Here is a 21,723-nt window from a genome sequence, read left to right as displayed (position 1 = left end):
GTGTTTGGTACTAGGTGTTCTGCAAGGTGCTGACAATTCACCAGTGAGTAAGACTTACAGCTGGTCCTTCACCAAGATCTACAGGGAAAGAAGTTTCAGGAAAGGGGCATTATGTACTGTCTCCCCCAAAGGCTACGGCATCTTGGTTCAGAGAATTTCGAATGTTGTTTACTGTGTGGAAACAGATTTTTCATTCTTTTGAGTCAGGTCATAAAATAAACTGGAAAACCATGCACTCGCTGCGGCTTCAGCTCTTCACGGGAGGTCTGGTTTTGGCGACTCAGCGATGGGAGTAAAATAGGGAAAGAAGAGGAAAGAAAAAACTCACAGGTTGGGGAGGAAGTGTCGGCTGGACCAGGGTGGTGGCAGACAAACCAGAAGAGAAGCACAGACAGACGGTGACATGTGCTGGTAGACTTTACATGTACAAACCACATTTAAGCCCAGGGTGGGCAGGGCAGTGGTCAGGTGGGTCAGCTGGAAACACCGTTGGCTTTCAGTACTGTGGAGAGACGGCAGCTTTTCTTTACTTTCTAGAGTGGCTCTTCACATTTCAGGAGCCTCGCAGCCCCCGAGGTAGACACTAAGCTCTTTACACTAGTTTCCCCGGCTTCTGCTGCGGAGGATGGTGTGTGGTTTCTTAGTGTACTGGTTGACCATGTGGTCCTAGCCGCCCTTGCTCTTCTGGTATAATTTTTTGAACCTGCTTTAGATGATAAGCTCAATGGGTCCTGACTAATAGGGCTTGTGTAGTGCTCCATATCCTAAAATCTTTATGGCGTTCAGACAAGTAACACAATGTGAATGTATTGTCGGTACAATAACATCAGAATGGTGTCTGGTATCATATAACAAGTAGGAAAAAAACAGAGGAAAATGCACAGAACTAAAAGAGTCGGATGTGGGAGAATCAGTCGTTTAAAAAGGAACTGTAATTGCAGCTGGTTGCTGGCAGAGCCATCAAGAAAGGGCATCTAAAGGTTACAGGATGATGGGTCGTGTGTAGGAACTCAAACGTCCTCCTGATGGCCGGTTTTCATTGAGGCTCAGTCTTCCCAGGCCAGTGCTGATTTACTGCAGATGCATCGTTTCAAAGTAGAACATTAAAAAAAAAAAATGTTTTAGAACAAAGGTTTTGTCAGGTTCAAAGAAATGACTGGAGGGAAAATAGTTAAAATTAAAAATCCTCCTAAATTTTACGTTAGCTGTATCTTTTGTTGGGATCCGTGTTAGCACTTTAATCCAGTGAACTATCTAGTGACTCCATGAGCTTTCATAGAGTGTATGCTGCCTTTTTTTCCTCCGAGTTAATAATGTTGAATTGCCCTTATAGTTCACATACATGGCTGTGAGCTTTGGTATTTAGGTAATGCTTAACAAAATGTGCAGTATAGGGGCTAAAGAGATGGCTCAGTGGTTGTACGAGCAGTGGCTGCTTTTCCATAGGACCCAGGTTCATTTCCCAGCACTCTCATAGTGGCTTACAACCATCCGGGACTCTGTTCCGGCGATCTGACACCTTCTTCTGACCTCCTCTGTGGTCACTACATGAGCACAGACATACAAAAAAACCAAAAAAGGCACCTGTTAAATCTAATACAAAAATCTGGTACTGAAAGGTTTAAAAAAAGATCTATTGTTATTTTGTGTGTTGTGAGCATTTGCCTGTTTGGGATGTCACATGGACCACCCCAGTGCTGTCTGTGTGGATGAGATAGCGGCAGCAACAGTCCACAAGCCGGTATGAATGTAGAAGCGTCCACGCGCACGCTTCCTAGGACAGAGGTGAGTTAGTTTAATCATATTGGAGATATACGACATTAACAACTCTTCAAAGGACTGCTTTGCTGATTATCTACCAGTAGGTGAAGGTGCGGCTCTCAGACTAGTATTGAGGAAGGTGGGCTGCACAGGAAGTGGCTGTGTTGTCCAGGTTTTGCCATCTGTTGACATGGCCGGTAACCATACAGTTTATAAAAAGAGAGACTGTGTATCGAGTTCAGTTTTTACAAGAAACATTTGGGGTCTTGAGTAGGAATTATATTGAATTCACACTTCCTTGGGTAGTATTGACATGTAATTAATATTAAGTCTTCTAATCTATGTACAAACAATCCCTTTCCATTTATTTGGCTCTTCCTTAATTCCTTTTGACCATGAAGTAATAGTGTTTAGAGATCAGATTTCCCTCTTTTAAAAAAGATTATTATTTGTTGTTATTATATAGAAATACAACTGATTTTCGCATGTGCATTTATTTCATATCCTGCAGTTTTGCTGAATTCATTCATTCTCACTTCTTGATAAAGGCGCGCTCGCGTGCGTGCATACTGTGTGTGTGTGTGTGTGTGTGTGTGTGTGTGTGTGTGTGTATTGTGGCTCTATTCAATAGCAAGGAAGCAGAATTACTGTAGACTCCCATTAGCAGATAAATGATGGAACATTTACATACTGGAATCTTAGTAGACTGCAAATAAACCTGAAATGGTGAAATCTAGAGGAAAATAGGCAGCTCTAGAAATGATTATATTAAATGAGGCGACTCAGACTCAGAAGGACACCCGCGGCCCTCTCCTGTATGTGGATCTTTGCTTTTAATGTTTACACATGTGCTGTGACTGTGACCATTGGTCATGACACTGAAGTGGGGACCATAAGTGGAGAAGAAGAGGTTTGGAGGAGGAGGGACGATACGGCACAGGCAACTGGAAGGGGGAAAGACAGCTACTTCTGTGGGAGGTTGCAAGGGGTGTGGGGAGAGAATTGTAGAGATGATAACCAAAAGTATATATGCAAATGCCATGGAGAAAGCTTAATGTTATATACTCACTTAAAAAAGTAAAAATTGTAAAACATGCAGGCAGACTGGGGAGAGAGCTCAGTTGGTAAAGTAACTGCTGTGCTAGTGTGATGGCCGACATTTGGATCCCTAATACCCAAGCTAAGCCCTCTGGAGCAGCCAAGGAGGAGACAGGACCACTCCTGAAGCTGGCCAGCTACTGGAGCCAATCAGTGTGCTCCAGCTGTAGTGAGAGACCGTGTCCTAACAGATTAGTGATGTAGGAGATACCAGCACTGACTTTTAGCCCCTGAATGCACACTCGAGTGCACACACACACACACACACACACCATGGGAATATGACACTAACTCATCTGGACAGCTGTGGAGTGAAACTGTCTCATGGCCATTAGATATTTCAAGAGGACTCACAGCACAGGGAGTCTATAGAGAAGATGGCCTGGCAGTTGATGGCATTTGAAGTAGGATTTACATCTCCATCCCAAATAAAATTGTCCCCTGCCCCCAAGAATGATTTTTTAGCCTGACTGCTCTGACTGAGGGACTGATCTGATCTCTTGGCAAGTCTTCCAGGGAAGTTCCACAGTAAAGAAACTGGAATGTAGTCACTGGGTTTTTAATTAATTAATTAATTAATTAATTTAAATTTATTTGTTCTGTAAACTGTCTTTATAGAGTGTGTATTGTCTTGTGCAACCCACAAAAATTAGCTGTTCTTTGTCACAAAGTCAGTTTCCAGGGACAAACGGTTACCAGCGTCTTTCTCTGTGACCGACCTCATTTCTATTAATGTTATGACGGCATTTGACGCTTGTACGAAGCCCGTTCAGTCACATCCACGGTTTATTCTGAGATCTCTCTCAGCACTTCCAGCTTGATCTGCAGAGTGCGTGCGGTGAGCCTAAGACTTGTGCAGATAAATTGTCTGGGTTCAGCGTTCTCACCCTTGGAAGTGAAGATGCTGCAGTGCCCCAGGCTGAGGAGTGCAGCTCTTCAGCAGTGTTGGTGGCTCACAGCTGAGCACAAATCTCTGCTTGTCTCGGTCTGCATTTCCATGGTCGCGTGAAGTTCTTGACCACTGGTTCCAAACTGCTTCATTTCAAGAAAAACTGAGAAAAGCAAAGAAAAATGTGATTCCTCACCCGTTGCTCCTCCACCCTCAAAATAGAACTCGTGAGCTTGAATCCCTGGCTAGCAGGGAACAGGGGCTACTCCCTTTGGATGCCGTTCAGAGTGCTTCATGTACAGTCCATCAGAGTTAGACCTTGGAGTGTGATGATTAATGGAATATTTACCCACCTGAGACTATAGGAGGCAAAGAATAGAGAACTATGAAAAAACGAACGTCTTTAACTTATGTTACGTGCCAGAAACAGGCTCATTTGTATATTAAACATGACCTTTCCCCTTGGTCCTCTGTTCTGCTCTGGAATTTTAAGCACCACAAAAATTTCCTGCCTTTAGCTGCCATTCTGTCCCTGTGCCTTCTAGGCAGTACAGAAGCCAGGCATCGTCACACTTAGAAGCCTCGGAGACTGCCCGAGGGCTTGAAGAAAAGAGGGAATTTATTGATGCTCTCCCCGGTAGGCTCTGGATTAGAAAACTGTACAACCAGCCTATTGCCAAATCCATCCATTACTTCTCTGTAGGGTTGACAGGACTGAATACTACATGTTTATAGTGGCAACTCCACGTGGACCAGACACCCTTGCTGCCTCTGGGCACTAGGTGTTGCTGGATTCCCCTGTCATGATGAATGTCTGCTGCTACAGGTGGCCTCTTCCTACCTGTGACTCCAGATTCCTGCTTGGTGTAATGCTGAGTCATGTACTCGTGTCTTAGTTGCAAAGGACTCTGGGAAGACGAGTACCTGGCCATTTTTGCTTTTATATTGATAAATACGTCTCAGTACAACTCACATAATGAGGCATTCTGCATGTATGGAAATGGGGTTCAAATGCTGTACATTCTCTCTCCTTTGCTCATTGGATGAGAACCCCTGAAAGACGCTGCAGCGGGGCTTCATAGAAGAGGAGATAGGCCACGGCTGGGATATTTATACATCTGAAACAAAGATGGCTTACTTTAAAAATGACATTGATTGGTTCTTGTTGATATATATCTATCACACAGACAATGGTGCATATATGGAGGTCAGAGAGCAACTTGTAGGAATCAGTTCTCTCCCCAGTAAATGGGTTTTGGAGCTTACACTGAGGCCATCAGACTGGGTGGCAAGTGGCTTTACCCACTGTGAACTGTCTTGCCTGGGTGCCCTGGTGTCCGAGGGACCCTTGGCTTTTGCCCTGTGCTAACTGGTAACAACTGTGAGGACTGGTTATATTTGACTCCTCACTGTATTCCCCAGAGTGCTAAAATGAAATAAATTGATTCAGCAGCTTGCTTGACCAGAGGAAGCTAATTAAGATTTATTTGTTCTCTCTCTCTCTTTTTTTTTTGTAAACCAGAAATGAATTTTCCCATCAGTTTTCCTTTTGTACTTGGGTGGTTTTATGCATTTCATTGATTTATTTCTAGTCCTTTAGAAATTGCTGTGTGTGTGTGTGTGTGTGTGTGTGTGATGTGTCAGGTGTCCACTTTTTCTCTCTGCTTTATTTCCCTTGAGACTGGGCCTCTTGTTGAAGCCGGAGCTGCAGTTTATCAGCTAAGCCGGAGGCTCCCGAGCTATGTTCCTGTCCTCTGTCTAATCCTTACTCCCCAGCCCTGGGATCACAGATACTTGCTACGCTTGGCTACAAATCTGAACTCAGGTCCTCGTGTTTCCACCACAAAGCCTTTGACACACTGATTCATCTCCCCACCCTAAAATTTCATTTTTAAGTTGCAGGAGCATAGTTAAATAGCTGGTAATTCCTGCTTTATTCTTTGACATTATCATGTGGATAGTTGCCTATGAGAAGGAACTACTCTAATTCATTTAGTTCTTCTTTGGTTGTTAATTTTCGTATTTGCTTCTTTTTGTTCTAGAGCTTTCAGGTGTGCTGTTAAGCTGCTAGGGTATATGCTCTGTCCAGTTTCTTTTTGGAGCCACTCAGAGATGAGTTTTCCTCTTAGCACTGCTTTCATTGTGTCCCATAAGTGTGGATATGTTGTGCCTTCATTTTGATTCAATTCTAAAATGTCTTTAATTTCTTTATTATTTCTTCCTCGACCAAGTTATTATTGAGTAGGGCGTCGTTCAGCTTCTCTGTGTATCTGGGCTTTCTGTTGTTTTTGTTGGATCAGTAGGCAGCAGAAAGAGAGTGAGACATTGGGCATGGCTTGAGCTTCTGAAATCTCAAGCTCATCCCCAGTGACACACTTCAACAAGACCGCACCTCCTAATAATGCTGCTCCCTGAGAGCCTGTGGGGGCCATTTACATTCAAACCAGCACAGGAAGGATGTTGAAATTCTTCCTTAAGATGACTTGCAGGAGACTCTCCAGTTTTCAAAGCCATCCCCTCCTGCCCGTTTCTTACAGTTCCCGTTTCTGGTGCACTTAACACCTTGAGAGTTGTAAGGTTCTGTTCCCAAATTTCTCGATGGCTGTGATGTTTTCTCTGCCCTGGCTTTGAAGAGTCACTCATTGGAGGTCTGTTTTTTTGTGTCTTCAGGATTATTTCCAGTACTTTTATCTTCTGACTTTATTTCTGGCTCTCACTTTATGTCACTTATGAGGGACTGGAGATGCACACCTGATTATAATCTGCCACATGGAGCTCAAGTCACCAATTAATCATCGAGGTTTGATGTTACCTGGATACATGGCTGCCTGGCCCAGTGCAGAAGGATTCTTGTGCTTTCTCTCTTCTTTTCAGGTTTATTCCAAGATTGTTACTTTTATTTCCAAAATGAACTGAGTGGTGGTATCCTAACTAGGTTAGTATGAATAATGGGGGGAAGTGGGTTGACTCTACAAATTCAAGTCTAGCCTGAAACCCAACTGTAAGAATAATACCGTAAGTGTAAGTTGCCAACATTATAGAATATGGCCCTAGCCAATTCTAGGCCAGTTATCAATATGCTTTTCTAAAATATAGACAAATAATAACAGATTTCTTGCAGTGTTGAATGTAGTTAAGGTGTGTGAAGGATCATTTGGCCTTATTCATATGTTGACAAACAAAAGGGCAGTCGTTTTGAGTTCTGCAGAGTTTGAGTGTCTGTAAAGCAGCATGGTCTCGCCTTTCATAGAGAGGTGGTACCACCTCAAAGAAATATTCCGCTCCGTATTGTGGAGTTAGTGATTTCTGCTTTGAATACCTTGTGTTCCTTGCTGGTAAATTGAGGTCAAGAGTCTGTGGAGTCATCCTGACAGACTGGCTCCCGGGGCGTCTGTCTTGTGCTGCTGCTTACTACAAGTGTCTCTGCACTAAGCAACGGGCAGGAAGCACTTCTGTCCTTAAAACCAAAATAGATGTTCTCCCTCATTATCACAGTTCACATGCGTGCAGTTTTTAACGAGACGGGCACATCCCTTGTGGTTTTCACAGATTTAATGATCAGATTGTTTAATGCAGAGCCTTTGGGAAGTAGCCTTGATGAAACAGATGATGGAGATGTTGCTGGAATTAGGATAACAACTTTATTCTCCTTCCTTTTTTTTTTTTCCTTCTTCAATGTGTTTTTTAATCTATTATTTTTGAGAATTCTTAAAGAGACTTGCTTGTGTTACTTTACTATGTTCTGGTAGACTTATACTTTTCTCACTGTTTTAACATCAAAAGACTGTTGCCTGGGGGAAAGTAATTATTTTCAGGAAGAGCTGGGTGTGCGAGGTTTCAAATACGTGGAGAGCAGGCTAATTTGTGTCAGAAACGTCTGTGGAGTGTTGGCTGTCATGCTTCACGTTGCTTTGCTGTTCTGCCTCCGTTTCTGAAAGTGAAGTATGTTGCAGGTTATTGATCACATTGTGAACCCCAAGATTGTGAACTGGAAAAACCTGTTCTTGTTGTGGTGTGGCTCAGCTCTAGCCTACACCTTCAACCCAAGAGGTTTCTGTAAAAAGGATTAAAGAAACTCAGCCATAAGTCAAGAGGGGGGAGCAAGCGACCAGTTGACTCGGAATGAACATAAGTTAACAGAAAGGAGGGCCTTTGAGTTGAAGGATTTTTAAGACAGCAAGGGGAAGGAGAGGCTTTTCCGCTCTGGGACAACAGTGGACTAGGAAGGTCAGCCGAGTGTTTGCTCACTCTCTGTGAACTAGCATGCTTTCGTTCACCCCAGCATCTGGCTCCCAAGTCTTCATTAGCAAACGTTTGGGTCTTTTTTTTTTTTTTTTCTCTCTCACAAAACAACAGAAGTAAAAGCATATAAAGAGAACACCAAATTATTTAAGAAAAATAAGATGTGCCCCTGGTGGGTGGTATGAGTAGGAATGGTCCCCATAGACTAATGTGTTTGAATGCACCATTAGGAGGTGTTGTGGCCTTATTATAGTAGGTGTGGCCTTTTTGAAGGAAGACTGTCACTGTGGAATTGAGCCTTGAGGCCTCCTATGCTCAAGTTATGCTCAGTACGGACACATGCTTTCTTTCTTTGGCCTTTGGATCAAGATGTAGAACTCTCAGCTCTTTCTCCAGCACCATGTCTGCTTGCATGCTGCCATGTTTTCTGCCAAGACGACAGTGGGCTAAACCTCTAAAACTGTAGGCCAGCCCCAATGAAGTAGTTTCCTTTATTGCTGTGGCCGTGGTGTCTCTTCCCAGCGATGAGACCCTAATGAAGCACAACGCCCCCAAACAAAACGAAGCAACATAGCACAAAACAATAAACCCTGCTACGGCTGGCAGAGGAGCAGTCCTCAACAGGCAAAAGGGAAATCAGGTTCAACATGGCTTAGTTAGCCAGTGCTGGGCACACTTTTAGAGTCTGATCCAAGCAGTTGATTTTTGACATTTAAGCACAGTATGACTTCAGAAAAATGTTTCCTTATGACAGTTATTAAGGTGTGACTACATTTTGCAAAGCATGACCTCTTACTGAAGAGTGGGTTCTATTGGCTGGGAAATAGTGCCTCGGATAAGGGTCTAGAATAAACCTAATAGCAGACTCCTTTGCAAAGTGCATAGGCCCTCATTCATGGGTTCTATTGGGTTCTATTGACTGAGAAACAGTGCTCAGGAGTCCGGGTGAAGCATGGCTCTACAGATAGCAGAAGGTCACCAGGTTATTGACAACACCCACTTCCAACCTTCTGGGCTGAAACAGGTGTGAATCCCTTCCTTTGAAGAGAAAAGCCTGTGAGTTTAACGGCCCTGATTTCTCTAGTGCTGTCCTTGAGCAGGAGCACCCTGTGCCCTCTGCATAAGGTATATGATGAGGTTGCACACACTGCTAGGTAGTAGACGGGTTCTGTAATAGTTACTGCAAGGAGTATACTGATAAAGAGGAAAAGCCCATGAAGATTCTATAAAGAAAGAAGAAAGAAGTTCAGCTACACGCAAAAGAAGAAACACAAACAGGAAAACATAATAGGGAATAAAAACTCAAATCTGGAAGTAATATAATACTTGTATTTCTGTTTGAGTAGTTAAGGACATTTTATTTATTAGCCAAGAAGCAGTGTTTACCAAAAAAGTATTTGACGCAGGCCAGCCTAGACATGAGACCTTGTCTCATATACTAATATTATAATCATTATTGTTAATGTTTTGAGAAAGTACCTTGTAAGGTAGTGGGAATCACCCAGACTTGTATCATGGTGGCTTATGTACTCTGTTTCTATTTAAAAGTTTCGTTCATGTTTTTTTTCTCTCTCTAGAGCCTTTTGTCTTGTTCTCATCAAGCTTTGTAGAGAAGGTATCTTGAGGCTATTTTACAGACATAGTTTCAAAGGCTAATTGACACCCCCTGCCCCCAACCTCTCACTGAAACAGAGACAAAGCCTTCCCTTCTCCAAGTTTCTAGAATGTTCCAGAATTTCCAGAGACAGCTCCCAGGAGAACCACTATTTCTATTGTTTTTGGAGTTTTTTGCTTGCTAAATTTCTCAAGAAGTCTTGTAGAAGAACAGGGGTCACTTAACAAGCAACATCAAAGGGTCTGTGTTAGACTTGCCTGTATTTGTACTGTGTGACTTCAAATGCTTAAGGACCAATACTGGAATTTTCTAAGAACTAATAAATAAACAAAGAAGGCATCTCAACAGCCTGTGTGCTCAGTCAGCCTAGCACACTTCAGACCTTCTGTGTAGCCTGGTATGTTAAGCTTTGTTCTCTTATACTCAAGTACTTTGGTTTTTTAAAACCACTGCTGAGTTGAAGAAAAGGGGAGGTAGGTGCTATAGCTGCCATGTAGCTCTTTGGAGTGAGAGGGGAGACAACTGACAAATAAGGCAACAGAACAACCACAGACAGACAGACAGACAGACAGACAGACAGACCTTGAGCCAGAGGACAAAAGCTGTGCACACCCCATAGGTTCTGAGGACCTGGCCAGGTCACCTAGCCCAGGTCCAGCAGCACACACGTGAGTGAAGTCAGCCTGTCTCTCCGTGATCTTGGCTCCAGGCCTGCCTGGGTCAGTAACTTGCATTTATCTCTGGGTCTGTGTAGTCCAGTTGTAGCTGGTAATGGAGCTTCAGCAGGCGTTCTGACTGTCAGTTTGTCCTGCGTGCCTCGTGGCTGAAGAAACCCAGCTCCCACCTAGTCACAGCAGACTTGCCCCCCCCCCCCCCAGGCGCACCTATGCTCATGTTCCAACACAGCAAAATAATTAGTGGTGTCACCGACATTCGTGAGTGCCCAAACAATGATTAATCATACTTTGAATTCTCTGGGAGAAACATTAGTGCTCTGTGGTTGAAATTAAACCCATTGAGTGCTGAGGCAGGTAATCCTTCAGTTATTGTGAGAATCTTGGCCATTCTCAATGACTTCTGGAGATTTTTTAAAAAGCAGAAGTCTTACCATGTCGCATCGGGCAATGGTGTGTTGTGAATTAATGAGTCACGGAACATGTTATTTTTGAAGAGCGCAAGCCACCTTCTTGGCGAGTTCGCACCACTGTTCCTCTGACAAAAATGATGCATCAGGCAAAGCTAGTTTTACAAATTTTATTGGCAAATTCATCTTTAAGGTCAGTAGCCCCAAATACTTGCACTGGAATACTATCTGGAAATAGTTAACCGAGGAGCAGTGGCAGCCAGGACTGTTGACATAAAGTATTTACTTTGAAGAGAATTCTTAGCATTTTTGCCCCACATCAGCACAACAAGAATTTGTAGGGGGTTGGGGGGGGGAGGAACATTAATGTATTTGTCAAGGATTAATGACCTGCTGGAACATTTGTGGTGGGGAATATGCTATGGGTAGTGTCATAAATACAGTAATTAAAAAGCTGCACACTAAACACTTTGGCCTGGCTGGTAGACTCCTTTCCTCCCCTGGCTTGCATCCAAGTGAGTAGTGTGTTTATTCTGCCCTCTTGCCTTCTTGAGTGATAGGGGAATGGCTGGCTCCGAGGTCTGTTTCAGTGCTGCTAGTGCGCTCTGTGGCCAAGGGCAAGCCAGGCGTGTGCAAGGTGCTCTACACTTGAGCACTGGAGAAAAGTGTGTGTGTGTGTGTGTGTGTGTGTGTGTGTGGTATGTTGTTACCAACATAGCGGAATTAGACTGTGTATTAGTCAGGGTTCTCTAGAGTTACAGAACTTATATAGTAAGAGAATTCGTTGATGACTTACGGTCTGCAGTTCAACTCCCAGCAAAGGTCAGCAGCAGCTGTGAATTAAAGTCCAGGGATCTAGCAGTTGCTCAGTCCCAACAAGGCAATCAGTCGAAGGAGAGAGTAAATCTTCCTTCTTCTAGTGTCCTTATGTAGTCTCCAGCAGAAGGTGTAGCCCAGATTAAAGGTGTGTGCCACCACACCTTTAATCCCAGATGACCTTGAACGCAGAGACCTTCCTGTCTTCTGGGATTCATAGCCACTATGCCTCAAGATCTCCATGACAAGATAGACCCAGAAACTTCTATCTCCCAGCCTCCAGATTGGAATCACTGGTGAGCCTTCCAATTCTGAATTGTAGTTCATTCCAGCTTTAGTCAAGTTGACAACCAGGAATAGCCACTACCGACTGGAAGGATCAAACTATTTTCTCACAGTCAAGGAAAACAACAACAACAACAACAACACAAAGACAAAAATAAAACCTGGTCACATACATAGTGCATGCTACTAAGCCACCGCTCAGGTTTGTAAGCTCAGTTACTGAGGTCCTCTCCAGATGGATACGACAGTGTTCTGTGCGATGTGTGAGCAGTGCTCCGGTCGGATCTGCGATGCCTTGGGCCTTATGTGTTAAAAGGGAACCGGAGTAGAATTGCATGCATATCAGGACAGACACACAGCTTGCACCTGGGATGAGTTTTCGAGGTGGTGAGGCTCAATGCTCTCCTCACTTCCTCGCCTGTGGTCCCCACCGGTGGAAGCCATGCAGGCTGCTGAGGATGAGCATCTGGGAAGAGAGGAGAGGCACCACACCCCTAGAATGATGGTCCCGGCCTTCAGAAGGGTGGCACAGCGGGCCGACTGATGTAGCCTCCACGCCCTGGTCCTTTGTTTGCTCAGAATCTTTGTACCTACCTGTTTCCTATTTAAAGAGCATCTTTCTATAATTTCCGAGACCCATCTTGTGCTGTTTATTTATGAATTAATAAAACCTCTCTTTTATATAAAATGAATGTAGTTGAATGTGATTTACACTTTTCCTTTGAGTCAGTGAGGAGTAAGACAGCCTGGCTGTTTCTGTTCTCACCCTTTAATTGGCCTTCTTAGCTCTTAGTTGGGAAAATTATTCAGTCATGTACTGGTTTATTGATTCATTCCACGTTTATGGCGTGCTAAATGTCTTCCGTGCTCCAGGGATACAAAAAATGAATGGCAGGGTGACCAGTTAGTGGCTTCTGCTGGCTTTGGTAACCAGCTCTGAGGTGACTTGATCCCCATGATGAGCCCATGGTTCTGCAAGACTGTCACTCCAGTGGTGGCCCAGATCTCATTCCTGTATAGAAATGCAAACGTTTACAACAGCTCCAGGGCTTCGGAGATCATAGAGGCTGCCAGGAGACTTCACATCTGTTCTTCAAGGTGTTTCTTGCTGTGTTCGGTTTCTAATGAGCATTCCTGCTTCCCCCATTCCCAGGGTTTATTCCAGTAGCTAGCTGTGTTGCCCTTTGCTATTCCTAACCCTCCCAGGAGCAGCCTGAAGTAGGAATGTGCCTGTTTTGAGACACTGGGCTTCCGAGGCTCCTGCAGGTACCATTGTCTACCCTGCCCCCGCTCTCCACCCTATCCCCAGTTCTTCCTCCCCGCTTTTATTTGCTAGTGTCAGCCTGTTGCTGCTTAAGTTGGTTATGCTTTTATCGAGGTTCACAAAGACCGGCAGTTGGTGAGCAGTGCCCAAGGCTTTGCTCACTGAAACTGTAAGTGAACCCTGCAAACATGGAAACATTGGCACCCCAAGCCTAAGGTTGTCTTTGGAAGAGCTTTCTTCTCCATCCTTCACCCATGCACTGCCTTAGTTCTGCCAGGAAATGTGCTTCCCTGTGTCGATACCCACAGGCATGTGTGTTTGTTTGCCTTTAAACAAGGGTTCGATGGTTTTCTTTTGAAGGTGGGGCAGGGGTCGCATACCAGAGACCAATCATGACAAGGTCTGTGTCCTCAAGTGTTAACTTGCTGCCTCATGCTTGACCAGGAACTGTACCAAGTGCTTTCTCTCTTTTCACCTTTTGCTTTATGTATGGTGTGTGTGTGTGTGTGTGTGTGTGTGTGTAGGGGCCAGAGTAGAACACTGAAATTCTTCCTCTATGTTCTCTCTCTGTATCTGTGTCTATGTCTCTCTGTGTTTCTCTGCCACAGGGGCTCTTGCTGAACCTGAAGCTTACTGTTTTGACTAGGCTAAGCTGTTGGACCAGTTAGCTCCTGGGATCTGCCCATCTCTGGGATTGCTCCACCCCCCATCCAACCCCCTAAAACCCCCTGTTTGCAGGCACATGAGGCCTTACCTAGGTTTTATGCGGCCTCTGGGGATTTGAACTCAGGCCCTCTGGCTTTCACCCCACATGCTTTTACCAATGACCCATCTCTCCAGCCCATTGTCTGCCATGTCTTTTCAAACATGATGATGTCATTTGTTGTCTCCTGTAATATTCCAGTGCTGCTGTGAATGTGTTCTGACCCCATTTACCTTTATGCTGCATCCAGTATCAGAGGGTGTGGGTTGTTTTGTTTTGTTTTGTTTTCAGAGCTAGCCCCTTCATCTGAACACTTTCCTGCTTCTGGTGGTCTAGTTCATTCTTTTTCCCTCTGGTTCTCCGTGTTCTTCTTCTCTGCGGATCCCATCTGCCGGCACTTCACTCCTTCCAAAATGGCCTGTCCCCCTCCATGCTCTTCCCTTACTCTGTTGATGCTCTCCTCTGTCTCCTCCATGCCACGAACTCAGTCCTCTTTCAAGGAGCCCAGTGACTTTTCAAATGTCAGAAACCAAGAGTATTTTTCATCTTTATCTTCATTCTCTTTTGTATCCCTTGGTACTTTTCCTAGGTTGTCGTTTCTTTGTTTGTTTCCTATAAGATGGTGGTCAGCTTCCTGGTCTGCCAGTGCCAGTGCCTGTCTCTTGGCACTAACCATGAAGTCTTCTCTCTGCCCACAACCCTTCAGTGAGTCTCTGACCGTGTCTCTGCCTCTCTATGAATGCTTTTTTACTGCTTTTGTATCTTGTTCTTCCCTAGGCCTTGAGTCTTCAACACCTCAGGTTTTAATGCTGTAGACTGACCTCTTTTTGGTCTTCCTGTTCCTTCTCAGGTATTCTACACCTCAGATCTTCTACTGTTGGTCCGAATGTAGTTGTTCAAATGGTTCTCCCTTTTTGCATCTAGATCACTGGTTCCCAACCTGGGGGTCCTGACCCCTGGGGAGGGCGTTGAATGACCTTTTCACACGCCTTGCATATCAGAGCTCCTGCATATCAGTCTTTACCTTACAGTTCACAACAGCAGCAAAATTACAGTTATGAAGTAGCAATGACAATAATTTCATGGTTGGGGGTCAACCACAGCATGAGGAACTATATTAAAGGGCGGAGGAGTTAGGATGGATGAGAACCACTCATCCGGATGTTTCCAGATGCTAATTTGTCTCACCTTTCCCTTGCTCACTTATACTATCTCAGTCTCTGCCCTGCCTCTGTGTCTGGATGTTGTCACGAGCAGACCAGCCTCAATTCTCTACTGTTTCCACCCCGCCCATTTGGATCCATCCAGAGAGAGTAATGTATCCAAAACCCACATCTGATGCAGACTTACCTGTCTGCAACCAGGTCTAGTCAGAGATCTCTGAGAAAGATTCAGTGTTGCCAGGTGACTCCAGTCTTCTTTTCTCCCTGGCCTGATAACACAGGATCACTCTAGAGTGGGGCTAAGAACAATAAGCCACATCGTGGCTTCTCCCCCACTGCCTCTTCCGTCCTCTGTCACCCACCAAGCTTACCTAACCCCAGCCCAGCCTTAGACTTGTCAGACACCCCTTGTTCCTGGATGCCTTCATTCCCTGACCTCTTCTTGTCTGGGCTGGAGGCCTCTGCTGGATGGCAGTCAAATCCTTCCACCCACCCACTGCCCTACAGAGCCCATTCTGAGCAAGTCTCTCAGCCCAGTGGACCACTCTCCCTAGAAATGGAGACACTGTTTTATTCATTTTGTAGCTGACAGCTTGGCTTCGAGTAAGGATGCAGCCTGGGCTTTTGATAGTAAGTTAATTTAATGTCCACAAAGACGTGTAAAAACGCTCAGTGCGTATGTGTTACCTTTAGAAGGGAGCACAGAAGGGCCTTGTATACAGAGTGGACTTGATGTGTTCAGAAGGGCTGTTCTTCTTTTTTAATCACTTTGGCATGTAGCCTCTCCACTTCAGTACATTTTCTTCCTTTCTTTTGAGTTTTTGGAGTGTTGTTGGTAGGATGTGAGTTCAGGAGTCATGACAAAGGGCCGAGCTGGTACCGTCCTTGCCGTTCAATAAGAAGATGCAGAGTGACAGGGCCAGTGCTGAACTTGCTGGACTCTATACCCCGACCAGGAATTCTTAGGGACACACTCTTTTGTCACAGTTACTGCAGGGGCCACATGTCACCCTCTGCAGGCTCCATGCCTGCCTGCAGGGAACAGAGCGATTTCTTCCCGCATGTGACCATGAATAATTCATAAACATGGTTATCTGGAAGGCGGTGGTGGTCATCATTAGCATTTTAATGAAAAAAGATGTGATGATTATCCTAAGACTGTTTTATTTCCATCTTTTTTTTTTTTTTTTGTCCTCTCCCTCAACAGCTAGCCCTCTCTCTGTTTCTGGAGTCCTTGGGAGTTCCTGAGTCCCCCGCTAACACTCTGACTGTCGCTATGGGCAGAAGGTACCCAGAGGCTCGAGGGTGTCCAAGCAGCTCATGTACGTATGTCACCACGCGTGTTGCCACGCATGCATGCCTTTCTATCTCCTCCTCTTCTCTCTCTCCCACTATCCTCCCTTCCTCCCCCTTCCCATCTCTCTTCTCGTCCTTTCTCTTCTCTTGTTGTAGACTATCACAGGGCACTAACCTGGTGAGCACTTATAAGATATACACGAGAGTATGTAGAAATACAGGAGAATAATTTGTTCTGTGTTGTTTTTCATATCAGATAGTGAAAAAGAAAAAAACCTGTTATCTAAATTAGTACTTTTGTAATCAAGTGGTCCTGTAATACCAGATGGCTCTTTTGTGTTTCAATTCATTCATACATAGCCTTCAAAATAATTTCCCCCTTTTCGTCACAATGTATGACACACTTAAAACAATAGGAATGCTACAAATTCAAAGCATTTCCCACTGACCGTTTTACTTCCATTTAGAAAAGACCCACTGTGGTCCTAGAGAGGCTTGGTGTGCCTTTGTTTTGTGAGCTTTGGGCAGAGTGTCTTGGCTCTTGACCCATCGCTCCCTGAAGGCAGATACTGCCCTGGACATGGCCCCTCTGTCTTTCAATACTGGAACTCACACACCAGGTTTTGGGAAGTGTCGTGGCTGCTCTTCTGATGTTCCCTACCCCTTGATTAAGGCGACACTGAAGGAAGAGAAGGTAAGGTATCATCTCCCATCTAGAGTCTCTCCCTTTGTGGATGCCCTCAACTGTCATACCTTCTACTTCCTTTGGTCTTCCAGCTGTGTGGATAATTCATTTATTTTTTATTACTTCCCTTTGGGTTCTCTAAAATTGTGGTCTCAGGTCAGGGATGTGTTGGGATGCCTCCTCCACATTGCTCCTATAGTGATATTTACCTTCATGGTGTAACTCCATGTCTTCATATAGCTTGGGTTTTGTTAGAAACCTCTTTGAGTGCTTGGGTAGCAAACCTAGGCATCAGAATGGGCGGTGTTTTAGTAGCTATGGAAATGGGCTGTCCATCAAGTGGCTAAGGTTCCCATCAGCCACTCACAGCGAGTCGGCAGCACTGGGCAAACAGCTATCTCTATGAACGCTGCTGTTGCCGGAGAGATGGCTCAGGGGTCAAGTAGCTGTTCTTCTACAGGACCCGGGTTTGCTCTACAGCACCCACATGGTGGCTCACAAGCATCTGTGACTGCAGTCCAGGAGATCCTTGTCCTCCTCTGGCCTCTGATGATACCAAGGACACATGCGGTGCACATGCATGCAGGCGAAGCACCTGTAGACATGAGATAAACCTAAGTAAAACGAGCTGCTTTCCCAAGGAGCATTGCCAGGGTAACATGTACCTGGGTGCTGGAGAGGGAGTCGGATACACTGTGGCTGATGCCTATGGGAGCCCAGGGTGGATTTCTGTATTTTTAAACTTCAACATTTTAAGTGGTTATGTAAGTATCTATGTAATCTCTATTTTGTTTCTTGGCCCTTAAAATTTAAATAATCCGTGATTTTGCTGGGCCTTCTGTAAGGGAAATGAAAAGCATACACCACACTTGATCCACTCTTGCCTTGGTAGAAACTGACTTTTTTTTTTAACCTTGGCCCACAAAAATGTTAATTTCACGTGGTCCACCCAAAAACGTTGCGAGAGGAGGTTCTTCTTTCAGTATGGTGACAGTTCTGTTGCTTGGGCTCTGGGGAAAGTGGGAGAAGCAAATCCATACAGGAGACTCTTGCTTGTGGGCATGCTCGTTTCCCCACCGTCTGGGAACAGAGATGAACCCCGTGCCAGGTATGTGATTTTCTAGAGCACACTATAGGACTCCAAGTTACAAGGCCCATGCTGCCTGTGACTTTCAAGGAAGCACTTCTTTCTCTTCTGATACGTTCCCTACCAATTGCTCTCCTGGAGAACACTGCCCCTCACAGTGGGCCACAAGTGTCTAGCTGGCCTCTGAGTAGAGATAGCTTCCCATTGCCATCCCAAGGCATCTGCTGAAATGTTCACTTGCATCTGTTTGTGATGGAAGGAGAGTATGTGGTCCCTTTTCCAGGGTTATATGCCACCAGGAACTGCCCTTCTTTGGGCAGTCCTAGGCAGTGGCTCTCACCTTGTTTCCGTCTCTTTTTTTCTCCCAGTCATCCATTCTTAGTGTTGTCCCTCAGGAGCCTCCTGTGTGGTTTCCTCCCCATTCTCTCCCTCCATCCTCTGTTTCCTGTTTATCCAGATTATTCCGTGAAGTTTGCTTTTGGGCATCTGCAGCCTAGCTTCCAGGAGACCTCAGACTCACGGGTCCTTTCTGCTCTCACAAAAGATAAGGAAACTAAGATGACTCAGGCCCCCAGTGCCAGGCCTGTCTTCTCAGAAGGGTCATACTGTTCCCTGGGTAGTATTTCACAGAAAACAACAAAAATATCTCTTCTGTTTATAATTTTATCATCAAGTGTGATCAGAACAGCCGCCAAGGATTGGCAGTGCATACTGCCGTACTTTGGGGTTTTTTTTGTTTGTTTGCTTTTGGTTTTGTTTTGTTTTGTTTTTTTGAGGCTCTTGCGTTGAATTGGAGTTTTCATTTCCTTTCTGATTGGGGATCTGCCTTTCCACAGTATCTTTTTACACGGGAGGATGCTCCTCTGTAGTGGAATGTGGAATGGTATCCACTGAGCTCCACAATAAGAAATGAAGTCCACACAGCTGACCTTTCCTTATTTTTAAAAAAAAAATTCTTTGTGCTTTTTGTTAAGACCACAGTTTGAAAGTATTCCAGAAGTTGCTAATATATTAGCCTCATAGTTTATTATTGTTTATGCCCAAACCTCTCTCCCTGTGCATGGCTGAAGCCACCACTGTAGCCATGGATACCAGGCCCTGAACTCTTGGATACCTACCCAGCTACAGGCCCTGAAATCCCTTGACCTTCAAATTTGATCATACATAGGAGGCAAGTTAATCCCTCCGGGAAAAGTTATGCCACGCCCCTGGTGAAAGGCTTTCGGGTTTTCTCATCAGTCCAAAGGTCACACTATTTATACTTATATCAGCTATATTTTCTTTCTCTTTTTATCTTTAATACCCATTCCTCATAATTAACAGTCAAGATTATTTGCATTATTATTTTTCTTTCGCCAAACTCTTATGCCAGGCTTGGGACGTCCCCTTGTAGTAATGTACCTACCCTTTGTCCTTTGGCCACTCACTAAATTGGCACTCATTCTGTGCCCTCCCTGGGATGAGGATCTGACATTTTGATAACCTGCTGACGCCCTGCTCACTTAAGGATACAGAAGAGTGACCCTGTCTTTCCCTGAGAGCTTCATGTTTTCTCACCTGGAAGTCTAGATTCCTGTAGCTCCACTCAGGAGGTATGATCCCTCTAGAAACTGGTACCCTGATTTCTTCTCGTTTGGGATGGATGTGTATGCGTTTACAGACCTTGACACAAAGTATTCATTTCTTCCTGTCTTCCCAGACCAAGGATAGCATTTTGTCTACTACAGATGCTCAGGTCTTTATGATGTAGGAGTGAGGCCTGAATAATATCCACTGTCCTTAGCAGGCCCCATGAAACCTTTCCAGAGCCAGCTTGCAGGAAGGAGCCCATTCAGGCAAGGGTAGCAGTCAGGGCTCAGATGGAGTGCTGACTCTTCTCTCCCCAACTCCACTCTCACTCTAGGGTAGATGTTTGCTCTTAAGCATGGCTTCTTCACGTGGAATCATAGCAGATACAAATAAATGGTGAGGCTCTATGCCACGCCAGACACTGCCCTGTAACCGATAGGAAGTTTCTTACTCTAACTTGGTGAAATGTTGAAAAGTTCCTCTTTGTTCCTATTTCATACTTGGGGAAGAACTTAGGCTTGCAGGCTTGTCAGAGCAGAGTAGCAGTTTGAGTCTAGGTTTTCTGGTCCCTTTCCCCTTCCATCTTCCTTTTCTCTTATAGGCTGCCTGATACATGGCATTCACTAAGTTAGGTGACATCTCCTTGACCTGGGCCAGAATAGCCTGAGAGGTTTAGCAGGAATGGTGGCTGACATCTGCCTCGCATTCCTTTCTATCTCTGACTAAAACCTAGGGAGCTCCGGTACCCAGGAGTACTCTCCACACAGCTTATAGAGAAAGAGGGGCAGCCATGAACCACACCGTAATACATGCCCTGAATAAGGGTTTCACAAAGAAAATGAAAACCCTAAAGAGGGAGTGAGAACTTCACAATGCTGTGACCCAAAAGATAACTTTTAAACGCTTCTCGTTGGCTCCTTTTCCCTGCCTCGAGCACGGAGAGCACGCAGATTTGTTTCCTTACTAGGGGTGTCTTCACTGACATCGCTGGAATGATGCTGTCATGCGTGTGCAACGAAATCTCAGTTTTGTTTTCCACTGGAAGAACACATTCTATCTCTACGCTACATCCCCCGCCCTATAAATCTCTTCCTAACCAGTTCATTTACTTTCCCAGTGATCCAGAACCTTCCAGGTCAGAGATCATGATAACAGGTGGTGCTGAGTTCCCTGCCGTGGAGGGAGACATTTTAGCCTGGTTAGGCCAGGCTTCTAAATTGAATGCTACCATCCATGCCTTGATCTCAGCCCCCAGTTGGAAGCATCGCCTAGATAACCTGGAAATACAGAGGGGTGCGCTTGTGTAGAGCTGGGCTTCTCAGGCAAGGGATCTGTTCTCTGTTCAGCCGGGCTTTGAGGGAACATTTGGGTTTTGGCTAAAACCAGGAAACTTAGCACCATGTTCAAGTTTGATAGCAGCAAAGTGGATCTCAGTGTCCGAAAGGCCAAGACAGAGTGTGGTCCCCAAGCAGGGGGACTTGCTAAGGCAGTTGTGTCCTGTGCATGAGTCAGCCACACAGAATTGTGAAGATCAGAGAGGCTCGGGTCCCTGGGGAAGCTCATGGTTTTAATACTAAGATGCCACACGTGAGTGGGTGTGTGAGTTGGGAGAGGTTAAAGACAACAAAATATAAATAACAGCAACACTCACCATCACCGTGGCCTTGGCCAGTTTTGTTTTCTAAAGAGAAATGGAAGTTGTAAAGTAACAAGAATTTCCACAAAAAAATAATCACTGCCCGAGTGTGAAATTGTTCATCTGAAAGGTTTGCTTGCACGCATGCCAACTAAGGATTCACTGGGTCTGTGCAGGTGCTGTTGGTGCTGTGTGCCCCTCCCAGCTCTGGCATCCTCCTGTGGGTCCATCTCACTGTAAGAAGGAGAGTCAGGGCCATCCCCAGCTAATCTTGTTCACTGTTTAAGTAACCTTTATTTCCTCATATTTTCCTAAAACTGAGTGTTTTAGTTAACAGCCTATTCCTGTGAAGAGACACCATGACCATGGTGAGCCTTGTAAATGAAAGCATTTAATTGAGGTTGGTTTATGTCTCAGAGGTTTAATCAATTATTATTAGGATGGGTTGTATGGCAGCGTACAGGCAGGCATGATAGCGGAGTGGCAGCTGAGATCTCAGCTCTAGGTCTGGATCTGCAGGCAGCAGGAAG

The 21,723-nt window shown here is 45.0% G+C and overlaps 1 protein-coding gene across 13 annotated transcripts in view; it reads left to right on the top strand.

The window, feature by feature from the left end:
• The window catches only part of Apbb2 (amyloid beta precursor protein binding family B member 2), a 326,762-nt gene that overhangs the window by 111,428 nt on the left and 193,611 nt on the right, over nt 1–21,723 (top strand). For 12 of the 13 annotated variants that reach the window (XM_021162015.2, XM_029477234.1, XM_029477232.1 and 9 more), the window contains one exon: nt 16,128–16,242. The exons of the other annotated variant lie outside the window; for it this stretch is intronic. The gene's annotated coding sequence lies outside the window, so the exon portion shown is untranslated. The remainder of the gene's footprint in view (nt 1–16,127; nt 16,243–21,723) is intronic. 13 annotated transcript variants of the gene reach the window in all.

This window comes from Mus caroli, chromosome 5, assembly GCF_900094665.2.
Source record: "Mus caroli chromosome 5, CAROLI_EIJ_v1.1, whole genome shotgun sequence".
Classification (NCBI taxonomy): domain Eukaryota; kingdom Metazoa; phylum Chordata; class Mammalia; order Rodentia; family Muridae; genus Mus; species Mus caroli.
Note: the sequence above shows the minus strand (reverse complement) of the source record. Positions and strands in the feature narration are given on the sequence as shown.